This window comes from Elaeis guineensis, chromosome 14, assembly GCF_000442705.2.
Source record: "Elaeis guineensis isolate ETL-2024a chromosome 14, EG11, whole genome shotgun sequence".
Taxonomy (NCBI): Eukaryota; Viridiplantae; Streptophyta; class Magnoliopsida; order Arecales; family Arecaceae; genus Elaeis; species Elaeis guineensis.
This window is the reverse complement of record NC_026006.2, coordinates 63,824,981-63,837,993: the sequence shown is the minus strand read 5'-3', so window position 1 is coordinate 63,837,993 and position 13,013 is coordinate 63,824,981. Positions and strand designations below refer to the sequence as shown.

At 35.1% G+C, this 13,013-nt stretch overlaps 1 long non-coding RNA gene across 9 annotated transcripts; it reads right to left on the bottom strand.

The window, feature by feature from the left end:
• Window positions 1–586: 586 nt before the first annotated feature.
• Window positions 587–11,635, bottom strand: LOC105057177 (uncharacterized). Of its 9 annotated transcripts, none has more exons than XR_012136688.1 (4): window positions 11,393–11,635; window positions 7,610–8,896; window positions 2,852–4,140; window positions 587–1,288 (listed from the first exon to the last, which is right to left on the bottom strand). It is a non-coding gene; the product is annotated as an uncharacterized lncRNA (long non-coding RNA). The 9 variants fall into 9 exon arrangements; XR_012136690.1 differs by having other exon boundaries at window positions 587–1,152; XR_012136689.1 differs by having other exon boundaries at window positions 587–1,005; window positions 11,393–11,634.
• Window positions 11,636–13,013: the final 1,378 nt, after the last annotated feature.

The window sequence follows — 13,013 nt, the reverse complement described above, 5'->3', positions numbered from 1 at the left end:
CGCTTCCCCTGATACATCTCCGATATGTGCACTTTGAATTTATCCCCCTACGTAAACATGTTGTCAGTTTATGCACCTACGCTACAGATTGTTTCCTACAAAAATAATTGATTGAAGCTTGGGATATGGTATCGTTAATTTTGATGAAAATTGGGATACTGTAAGTGAATCGAAGAGCGAAATTTGTAAAAATAGGTTGATTATATGCAAGCAGGGTAGCGATCCGATATTGCTTGTTTCGTGTTCAAATTACAAATTTTGTTCGTATGACAACATTGTTGCACAATTTGCAAATCCTGCATGGAAGAGAAAGATGTATTAACTAAATGTAGGCTCCAAATGGACATAAGATCAATAACAGGTTCCTGAATTGGAATTATGCACAAAATTTTGGGCACCTTGGGGTCCTCCCCCCTCATTAACCTAGATTCGTTCCCAGTAATTTATCCCCTTAGGTTGCTAGATCTGTCTCAAAGTCTGGTGGTCACTCCTACTACCTACATGGGATAGCCCACATCTTAAATTGTCTAAGGCTGCTTAGATATCACAAGACCAAGGTAAATGTTGAGCTAAAAATTAGAAGATCTCCCAGCAATTGATTGCACCAATAATTGAATTGAATTTTTAATGACTTTAGTCAATAAGACACTTCACTTTAACAATGAATTTAGCTTAAAACAAGACTCAACAAATTTTTTTCCCCCGATGGGTAGATGCACCAAGGCAATATTAAGCAATAGAAGAGCTCGAATTGATCTACAATACACTCCATCATGTCTTTGCACATTATACAAATGGCTAAATTTCAATTTAAACCCTCGTGGTTATGATAAACCTCAAGATTGTAAACTGAAAAAAAAAAAAAAAAAAGACTGGACCACCTCTTGCGAGGATTTGAGAACTGCTGCACACTATCCAACGATTGTTCTTCATCTTGATCTTTCTTTGTGGTGGGGTTAGTTCCATTTTAAATACTTCATCATTATATGATACACAACCATCAACCTGCAAGAAATAGGAGCATTAATAAAATCACTAAATCTCATCTCTCAACAAGTTTGCTGCCATGTTCCTGAGAAAACAACAACAACAACAACAACGGGTTAGTTCCATTTTAAATACTTCATCATTATATGATACACGACCATCAACCTGCAAGAAATAGGAGCATTAATAAAATCACTAAATCTCATCTCTCAACAAGTTTGCTGACATGTTCCTGAGAAAACAACAACAACAACAACAACAATTTAAATACTTCATCATTATATGATACACGACCATCAACCTGCAAGAAATAGGAGCATTAATAAAATCACTAAATCTCATCTCTCAACAAGTTTGCTGCCATGTTCCTGAGAAAAAAAAAAAAAAAAAAAACAACAACAACAACAACAATAATAATAATACTGCTTTTTGGATGAATTTGATATAAAATATCCATGCTGAAATGAATAGAATCTATGTGCACAATTTGGGAATATAGTGGAGAATAGCAAAGAGAAATGATCTTGATGATGACAGGTGGAATCATCATTTGAGAAACAAACACCACCCTCTCCCAAGTTAACAATATATATATATATATATGTATGTATGTATGTATGTATGTATGTATGTGTGTGTGTGTGTGTGTATGTGTGTGTGTGTGTGTGTGTGTGTGTGTGTGTGTGTGTGTATATGTATATGTATATATATATATATATATATATATATATATTAAGAGGAGGTCCAAATTTATTAAGATAGTTTAGTGAAGGAGTGAAATAGGAGTTGGCAGAGAAGGATTACAACTTCTCAGTAAGGAGAAAAATCAAACAAGAAGATACAAAGAAGAGCAGCAGACAACAATCTGTACACCAAATAGAGGCTACTTAGCCAAACAGAACAACATCAGATGGACGTTGGTAAGCGAGAAGTGCCTGGATTTTGTGATAGCAAAGGAGGTTGCTGAAAGAATCTATCATTGATGTCAGCAAGAGAGCCTCATATCTTGTTCTAGACTCTGCCAAACTCAGTCGGTTCCATCTTATTACAAAGCAAAGATCGATCATGAAAAGATTGAATTGATTCAGCAGCTACTGATGGAGATGATCTGCATTTGCTGAGGTACAACCTAGCATTTCCTTTCCCTCCAACAGCACCAAGCGGTGCTCACCAGCAACATTAGAATAATGGGACCTATCTTCTTGGAAAAATTGTAACGGATCCAATAAGTGCAAGATGATCAAAGGAAGAAAGGGGATGAAGAACACCGAGCCTTGAACAAAAGCATTTCCAAATTGATCCAGAAAGGTCGTAAGAGGAGAAGAAATGATCCACTGTTTTCTGGTGTTGAGTTTTTTCCTCTCTAGTGTTGAGTTTTTTCCTCTAAATTAGAGAAAAGAAACACTTGAATTTGTAGGGTATGCTTCGGCTCCAGATTGTCAGTGCAAAGCTGCAAGCTATATTTTTGAAGTTTAAGAATTGATAGAGAGCTGAAGTAGAAAACTCATCGTTGATAGCAGATTTCCAGACAAAACGATCAGCAGTGTCATTGAGGGAGACGTGAGATAAGAGGCTGAGTAACGAATCTGGGTTAGTATCAAGAGAAGCATTGGATGGCGACTTGATAGACTAAAAGAGAGTTCGTTGGTTGAAGAATTGAGCCACCACAAATAACAAAGGCATTTTGTGCCATTTTCAGTATTATCAAGCAATCACAAACATGGATGGTGGACCGGGCTTCATTTTACTGCACAACCACTACAAAACATTGCAAATTAAAAGAACTGCAGGAATGTTCAGAAGTGCAGTAATAGTTTTGCTACTCTGATTAACAAAAACAAAAACTTAGCATCCAGTGATGTACCTGTAATTGATCTTATGAATTATTGCATACTAAGGCTATGACCAGCACTTCGGCGGGTGTTCTTTCTCAGGCTCATCATCTATAATAAGAACCCTTTTTCTTGGTTGGGCAGGGAACAGGCCTTGGCACTATTTATCTTCTGTTGCAATAGTCCTGCAAGAGTGATAGATGAGTATACAGTAGCTCTCTCTCCACAGAATAAGGTGTGAATGCTGCAATGATGAAGGCATACAGAATCCATTTAGTGATTTTTTTTTTTTTAAAGAAAATGCCACAGATGAAATCTCAGGAAAAAATAATGGGACTACATTTTGAACATTGGACTTCAATAGTGATGCAAAATCAAAATCACCATCACAGAATTTTGAACATGGTAGCCTGATAATATAATTCCCAAACATCTCTTGATGAATAAAAAATCACACCGAAAATCCCACAAGTTGAATTTCTTTGATTGCTCTTTTAGCAGAAATTATATGCCTGTTTTAAAATCTATTAAGTTTACTTGAAACTACAAGGCTAGCTGATCTGTGTTCCTAGTAAAACAATCCTTCAGAGTAAATGTGTGCCCCACTATTGACGGTTTCATATGCGTCGAGGTTTCTTTGCAGCCAAAGTTTCTTTACATTTAACTCAGAATTTACTATTCTTTTTTGACCAACAAAATAATGAACCATAAATCAATAAATATCAGTGGTAAATGATCTAGTGGCTAGCACGGTCTATTTTCCAAAATTGGATGAATATGAAATCAACACAAAAGCACAAAAATGGTAAAAGAAATGGCTGGAAAGGAGAGCCACCAATTTTTGTGCGAAGCATTTCATATCCCAGACTGCCTAACGTACAGAAAAACTAGCATTCACTTAAACATTGTCATAAAGACAAACGCCATGTCAATGAGAAAGATTGACAGGTAGCCTTAAATTTGTGACTCAAAATTTTTGCTATTCCCAAGTGGTTCTGTACATAGGTAGCAAAATTTTAAGCAAGAAGAAAGACAGATTTCATAAAAATTAAATAATGGTCAAAGTAACTTGATAATGTCAAGAAGGAATCTTCATCATGACATAGTGAAATAAACTTAAGAACATCAATATAGACATCCTTTTTCAAAATTTTCTCATCAACCAGGAAAATTTGTAAGCAACAATTTACCAAAATTGTGCTTAAATTAGAAACATCCAGTTCTTGCCAAATTTCAAAATCACGTATTACAGAATCAAGGAAGACTTCAACCATTCCAGTCCCAGATATTGCAGAGTCTTGCTCCAATTGTTGCTGCATAGCTGCAAAAATGACATATATAAAATAGTCAAATATGGTACTTTCAAAGAAAGAACTAAGTCTTCATAATTTAAACTTGAAAAGCATATGACCCCAACACAAGGAACTGTGCAAAAGCAACTTTATTAATGGTATTCAGATGAACCATATGTACATGGTTTAGCTTCAGAGCAAAACAAAAAGATCAAACTAACACAAATTGATGACACAATTTGACAATAAAAAAACTTGATGCAGATCAGGGACAATCAAATGAAGAATTAAACAGATAAATAGGGACTATTAGAATCGAAAATAACAATTGATGAGCAACAGCAAATGTTTTGAATATTTAGGCTCTAAACAACAGAAGAATCAGATGCACCATAGTATGAATACAAACACATAAGTTGGAACTTGGAAGGACCTCAATGAAACATCAGAACCCTCCCTTATTTTTTTATTTTTTATTTTTTTGTACCATGGAATGCAAAGCCTCAAAATCTACAAAAATCACACCTACAAAATTCAGTAGCTGTAAGAGTGGCAAAATCAAACTGTAGGACTGCACCACCACCGAAAGCCGCCCCCCCAACCCCCCCACAAGCCAGCCAATCTGCTGGCTGACATCCTCATGGTAAGTATGGGTTACAAGGAAAATCTGTGGGAACCAATAATGTGCCAAATATCAAAATGAAGGCTATAAGATGGGCCAAGCATATGAATCCATTTATACAATATGTGGCAGTCATTTATCACTTCCATGTTAGATGTACTGAGAATCCACTGCGGTCCATGCTGAAGACATCTAGCACCAGCAAATAAAACCTGATCATAATGATCTTTACATGTAGCTATGAACCCTCTACCTTGAAGGGCCAACATTGGCAAGAATCATGTGCCTCAATATTTGACAAGCATCCAGGCAAAGCCTCTCAATTTGGCTACAGTGTCCCATATACAGATCAACTTGATTAATTTGAAGCAAGGTTTTAATTTTTGCCACCTACACCAGTCTATTAGCAAATTTGAGAGAGAAAGGAATCATATGTAGTTATCTAGAAGTGATAAAATGAGTCGATGATCAGTCTCTCTTCTTGAAGATAATTCGATGTTTCTGATAAGTTTTGTAGTCCAATATTCACCAACACGTTACTATTGCATACTACAGACTTCATACTTCAATATGAGCAGAGCACTGTATCCTAAGATTTCCATAAGTTTTGGTGGCTGTCATAATGTTGAAGTTCACAGTTAAACATCATAGTTGCCAGCAGCAGAGTTGAAAGGTCATTCTAACTCTCCTTATGCACATGCAAACAAAAGCTGGGAAATTTATGCTTGGAACATTATTTACATATCGCAATACAAGAGAGGTTTTCCCAACATGATCTACAGAAAACAAACACCAAACACATTATCAGTTACCGAGAACTGAAAGAAAATTGACAAAATTTTGGGTACCAACATAACATACAAATATAGATCCCATAGCCAAATAAAGATTAAAGGCAGGGAGGACACTAACAAAAAGGACCCTTAAAGCAGAACAGTTTGACAATTTAAGTAAAGGTTAATCTGTTTATAAAAAAGAAAAATAAAGTCTCCAGTCCAGATGGCGCATGAAAAGAATCTATAATGGAAATGAATCAAAGGTAATCTAGTAAATTATTAGCTTATTACTATAAACAGATTGCTGCTTAAATGAATCACATAGAGCCAAGAAGACTTCAAAAAATTAAACAGGAAAGCATCCCAAAATTAAGTTTTCTTTTAACAAGTTATAATTTTAACAAGAAAAAAAAAATAAATCAAAATTTGCACAGGAAATAAAAACAAATTTGAAGCTGGGGACAGAAACATCATTATGATATGTATCCTATAATAAATTTACTATTTATTATTTACAGAATTTCTTAGTAATGCAGCTTTCGACCTTTGAATGCACAATATGCAAAAGCTGTATTTGCTTCAGTATCACCATGCACATCAAACCAATGATGGTTAACAGCAACCAGAGACAGCCCATACATCCTCCAATATCCCCACAACGCCAATCAAGGCACTCCACCATGTCGACACATCCATTAGTTTACCAACTCAACATATTAAACTTCATCAAGAAACTTGCCATCAGCTTCCTCCCATCCATTAAGAGTTCATATTTACCAAACCCAACCATGATAACGTGACATCCTGGTAGGCCACACATACCATAGATCTCACCTTGAATGAGTTAAGTGTTAAAATAAATTCCCGATAAACTGCTCCACCAAAACCTATCAAATTTCTAATTTTTTCCACAAAAATTGTCAACATTTCAAAATCTAACTATAGCAAGAGGAAACCCTGATTGAATTCAATATTCAAATATAATTAGTGACATGTACACAAGGAAAGAGACATATAATCTCCGAGAAGTGGAAAACCAGATAGGATCGTCCCAAGGAGCAGATTAATGTATGCAGATGAGATGATTCGGAAAGAAAGATTGCAAGGAGAAAGAGGTTACCATCGCGGAAAAGAACGAGCTTGAAGGTGAGATCTGGGGGCCTTGAGCTCATCCTAGTACTCCTATTGGGAAGGGCATTCGAAAGGAACGCAAAGACGTCCTGACCTCAGAAGGTGAGATTGATTCAAAGGTCTCTCATATCTTTCTTCTAATACGGATGGTCTACGAATTAAGTTTACACTAATATCAGCAACTAGTTTTCGGGGACTCTCTTATATAAAGCCCCCTTCAGATGTAAAAATTATATTGGGGGTTGTTTATATAAATGTTATAGGGCTTATTCTGTGAAAATACTTATTTCATGGTAAGGATAGCAACAAATCGAATATGGGATGGATCGGCAAATATCCATACCCGTCTTGTAATTAAAACTATACCTATATCTACTCCATACCCATTTTAGGTTGGGTCAGATCAGGTTCGATCAAGTAGAGATGTAGGTCGGATCGGATTGGATAGATAAGAGGAGTCAAGTCCGATTTGATCGGATAAATGTAAATATTATAAAAAATTATAATTTTGAAAGGGGATACAGATTAAGATTATATTGGGTTAGATTCGGGATAGGAAATACTATTATCCATACCTGATCCGAATTTGCTTCGGATAATTTTTCTATAACCCATACCCGTCCTAGGTTCTAATTGGGTTGGACGAAATCCATCCCATTCGGATCGGATCGGATCAAATACTCGATAGGTCGACTAAAATTACCATCCCTATTTTACAGGAGAACATTAAACTAGGACCTTTGTTTACCAAAACTAATCTAAATAACAATATAAATAACAAAGGCATTTTTTGTCATTTTCAGTATCATCAAGCAATCACAAACATAGATGGTGGACCTGGCTTCATTTTACTGCACGAACAACTACAAAACATTGCAAATTAAAATAACTGCAGGAATGTTCGGCGGTGCAGTAATAGTTTCGCTACTTCAATTAACAAAAACTAAAAATAAGCATCCAGTGATATACCTGTAATTGATCTTATGAATCATTGCATACCAAGGCTATAACCAGCATTTCGGCGGGGGTTCTTTGTCAGGCTCATCATCTATAATAGGAACCCTTTTTCTTGGTTGGGCAGGTGACATACCTTGGCACCATTTATCTTCTGTTGCAATAGTCCTGCAAAAGTGACAGATGAGTATGCAGTAGTTCTCTCTCCAAAGAATAAGGTGTGAATGCTGCAACGATGAAGGCATATAGAATCCATTTAGTAAATTTTTTAAAGAAAATGCCACACATGAAATCTCAGGAAAAATAATTGGACTACATTTTGAACATTGGACTTCGATAGTGATGCAAAATCAAAATCAACATCACAGAATTTTGAACACCCTAGACTGATAATATACTTCCCAAACACCTCTTGCTGAATAAAAAATCACACCCAAAATCTCACAAGTTGAATTTCTTTGATTGCTCTTTTAGCAGAAATTATATGCCTGTTTTAAAATCCATTAAGTTTACTTGAAACTACAAGACTAGCTGATCTGTGTTCCTAGTAAAATAATCCTACAGAGTAAACGCTTGCCCCACTATAGACGGTTTCGTATGAGATGAGGTTTCTTTGCAGCCAAGATTTCTTTACATTTAACTCAGAATTTACTATTCTTTCTGACCAACAAAATACTGAACCATAAATCATTAAATATCAGTACTAGATGATCTAGTGGCTAGCACCGTCTATTTTCCAAAATTGGATGAATATGAAATCAACATAAAAGCACAAAAATGGTAAAAAAAAATGGCTGGAAAGGACAAATTCAGCCACCAATTTTTGTGCGAAGTACTTCAGATCCCAGACTGCCTAATGTACAGAAAAACTAGCATTCACTTAAACATTGTCATAAAGACAAATGCCATGACAGTGAGAAAGATTGACAGATAGCCTTAAACCTGTAACTCAAAATTTTTGCTTTTCTCAAGTGGTTCTGTACATAGGCAGCAAAATTTTAAGCAATAAGAAAGACAAATTTCATAAAAACTAAATAATGGTCAACGTAACTTGATAATGTCAAGAAGGGATCTTCAACATGACATAGTGAAATAAACTTAAGAACATCAATATAGACGTCCTTTTTCAAAATTTTCTCATTGGCCAGGAAAATTTGTAAGCAACAATTTATCAAAATTGTGCTTATATTAGAAACATCCAGTTCTTGCCAAAATAGAAACTCCTGTATTACAGTATTAAGGAAGATTTAACCATTCCTGTCCCAGATTTTGCAGAGTCTTGCTCCAATTGTTGCTGCATAGCTGCAAAAAGGACATATATAAACTAGTCAAATACGGTACTTTCAAAGAAAGAACGAAGTCTTTATACTCTAAACTCGAAAAGCATATGACCCTAACACAAGGAATTGTGCAAAAGCAACTTTATTAATGGTATTCAGATGAACTATATAGACATGGTTTAGCTTCAGAGCAAAACAAAAATATCAAACTAACACAAATTGATGACATAATTTGACAACAAAAAACCTCGATGAAGATCAGGGACAATCAAATGAAGAATTAAACAGAAAAATATGGACTATCAGAATCTAAAATAACAATTGATGAGGAACAGCAAACGGATTTAAATATTTAGGCTCTAAACAACAGGAGAATCAGATGCACTATAGTATGAATACAAACACATAAGTTGGAAGGACCTCAACCAAAAATCAGAACCCTCCTTTTTTTATTTTTTTATTTTTGTACCTGGGATGCAAAGCTTCAAAATCTACAAAAATCAGCAGCACCAAGAGTAGTGCTGGCTGATGTCCTCATGGTAGGTATGGGTTACATGGAAACTCTGTGGGAACCAATAATGTGCCAAATATCAAAGGCTATAAGATGGCCAAGCATATGAATCCATTCATACAATGTGTTGCAGTCATTTAGTCACTTCCAAGTTAGATGTGTTGAGCTGAGAATCCACTGCAGTCCCTCCCACTGCTCGCAACTGAGCCAAGGGTATCAATCCATGCTGAAGACATCTAGCACCAGCATATAAAACCTGATCATAATGGTCTTTACATGTAGCTATGAACCCTCCACCTTAAAGAGCTGAGATTGGCAAGAATCATGAGCTGACATTGGCAAGAATCATGTGCTTCAATATTTGACGAGCATCCAGGCAAAGCCTCTCAGTTTGGCTACAGTGTCCTATCTACAGATCAACTTGATTAATTTGCAGCAAGGTTTTAATTTTTGCCACCTACACCAGTCTATTAGCAAATTTGAGACAGAAAGGAATCATATGTAGTTATCTAGAAGTGATAAAATGAGTTGATGATCAGTCACTCTTCTTGAAGATAATTCGATGTTTCTGATAAGTTTTGTAGTCCAATATTCACCAACACATTAGTATTGCATACTACAGACTTCATACTTCAATATGAGCAGAGCAGCATATCCTAATATTTCCATAAGTTTTGGTGGCTGTCATAACATTAAAGTTCACAGTTAAACATCATAGTTTCCAGCAGCAGAGTTGAAAGGTCACTCTAACTCTCCTTAAGCACATGCAAACAAAAGCTGGGAAATTTATGCATGGAACATTATTTACATATCGCAATACAAGAGAGGTTTTCCCAACATGACCTACAGAAAACAAACACCAAACACATTATCAGTTACCGAGAACTGAAAGAAAATTGACAAATTTTGGGTACAAACATAACATACAAATATAGATCCCATAGCCAAATAAAGATTAAAGGCAGGGGGGACACTAACAAAAAGGACCCTTAAAGCAGAATGGTTTGACAATTTAAGTAAAGGTTAATCTGTTTATAAAAAAAAAAATAAATAAAGTCTCTAGTCCAGATGGCGCATGAAAAGAATCTATAATGGAAATGAAACCAAAGGTAATCCAGTATAAATTATTAGCTTATTACCATAAGACGTTGCCGCTTAAATGAATCACATAGAACCAAGAAGACTTCAAAAAATAAAACAGGAAAGCGAGACAAAATTAAGTTTTCTTTTAACAAGTTATAATTTTAACAAGAGAAAAAAAAAATCAAAATTTGCATGGGAAAAGAAAAACGAATTGAAGCTGGGGACAGAAACATCATTATGATATATATCATACAATAAATTTACTATTTATTATCTACAGAATTTCTTAGTAATGCAGCTTTTTTTTTATTTTTTATTTTGGTAGAACTTAGTAATGCAGCTTTCGAACCTTGAATGCACAATATGCAAAAGTTGTATTTGCTTCAGTATCACCTTGCACATCCAACCAATGATGGTTAACAGCAACCAGAGACGGCACGTATATCCTCCAGTATCCCCACAACGCCGATTAAGGGACTCCACCATGTCGACACATCCATTAGTTTACCAACTCAACATATTAAACTTTATCAAGAAACCTGCCATCAACTTCCTCCGATCCATTAAACGTTCATATTTACCAAACCCAACCATGATAACATGACATCCTGGTAGGCCACACATGCCATAGATCTCACCTCGAATGAGTTAAGCGTTAACATAAATTCCCAATTAACCGCTCCATCAAAACCTATCAAGTTTCTATTTTTTTTCCACAAAAATCATCAACATTCCAAATCAAGCTATAGCAAGAGGAAACCCTAATTGAATTCAATCTTCAGATACAATTAGCAACATGTACACAAGAAAAGAGACATATAATCTCTGAGAAGTAGAAAAACGGATAGGATCGTCCCTAGGAGCAGATTAATGTATGCAGATGAGATGATTCGGAAAGAAAGACTGCAAGGAGATAGAGGTTACCGTCGCCGATAAGGACAAGCTTGAAGGTGAGATCTGGGGGCCTTGAGCTCATCCTAGTGCTCCTACTAGGGAAGGCCTTCGAAAGGAACTCAAGAAGACGCCCTGATTTCAGAAGCTGAGATTGATTCGAAGGTCTCCCAAATCTATCTTCTAATACGGAAGGTCTACGAATTAAGTTTACACTAATATCGGCAACTGGTTTTCGGGGCTCTCTTAAATAAAGCCACCTTCAGATGTAAAAATTATATAGGAGATTGCTTATATGAACGTTATGGGGGTTGTTCGGTGAAAATACTTATTTGACGGTAGAGACAGACAATGGATTGGATATAGACCGGATCAATTAATATTTATATTTATTTTATAATTAAAATTATATCTATATCTATCTTATATCATCTCGAATTAGATTATATTGGGTTCGATCAAGTAGACATACGATCGGATCAGATGGATAGATAAGAGGAGTCAAATCGGATTGGATCAGATACATATAAATATTATAAAATAATAATAATTTTGAAAAAATATATAAATTAAGATTATATTGAATTGGATTCGGAGAGGGGTATATCATTATCCATATCCGATCCAAATCTATTTCGAATATTTTTTTTCCTCAAAACTCATACCAGTTTTGGGTTATAATCGGGTTGAGTAAAACTCGTCTAAATTTAGTCGGATCGGATCCGATCGGATACCCGACAGATCGACTAAAAAGGCCATCCTTATTTTACAAGAGATGTTAAACTAGGCCCCTTATTTGCCGGCACTAGTCTAAATGACTAAATATATAGCTATTTTTCAAAAACAACCTCCTATAGGGCATAAATATTATATGTTGTTATTGTAACATATGCATTGTAAAGTTTAAACTAATTTCAGCTATTTAGTCTAAATTACTAAATATATAACTAATTTTCAAAAACAACCTCCTATAGGGCATAAATATTATATGTTGTTATTGTAACATATGCATTGTAAAGTTTGAACTAATTTCAGCAAACTAATAGCTAAGACAATTTCAGATCTCATCATGTGCAAATTAACTAGAGCAGACAAATATTTTTGATAGGTTTATATGTAAATCATCTTTGCTTTGTGTATGCATGCGTGTACATATGTACATAAGCAAAAGAAATGCTCCAGCCAAAGGTGATATATATATATATATATATATATATATATATATATATATATATATATATATTAGGATAATTGGTAGCGGATTAGATTGTCATCTATGCTTTCTTTCATGCACATTTAAAGCATTGGTTTGCATGAGATCGGATCTTGTTTTGCTTTCTACAAAAACAAAAAAAATACATAAATTGTAATTTGACTAATGGTGATTGTGAGAATTTTTTTGATTATTGACTGTCATTAATTATTTATTTTATTAAAAATGAGCTGATTATATGATCCAGATTGATGGACATGTATGTAAGCCCATTGTTATTGTGATCCTTGTGTTTTGGACTATACAGGCATTACATTGGATGGTGTAGTTAGGGCGATACAGTGTAGGTCAGAACCTAACTTAAGCTCGTGATGAAAGAGCTTGTTAGAGTTTGTTTCAGATTTGGCTAGGTCTTTTTTCCACTTTCTATAAATACCATGA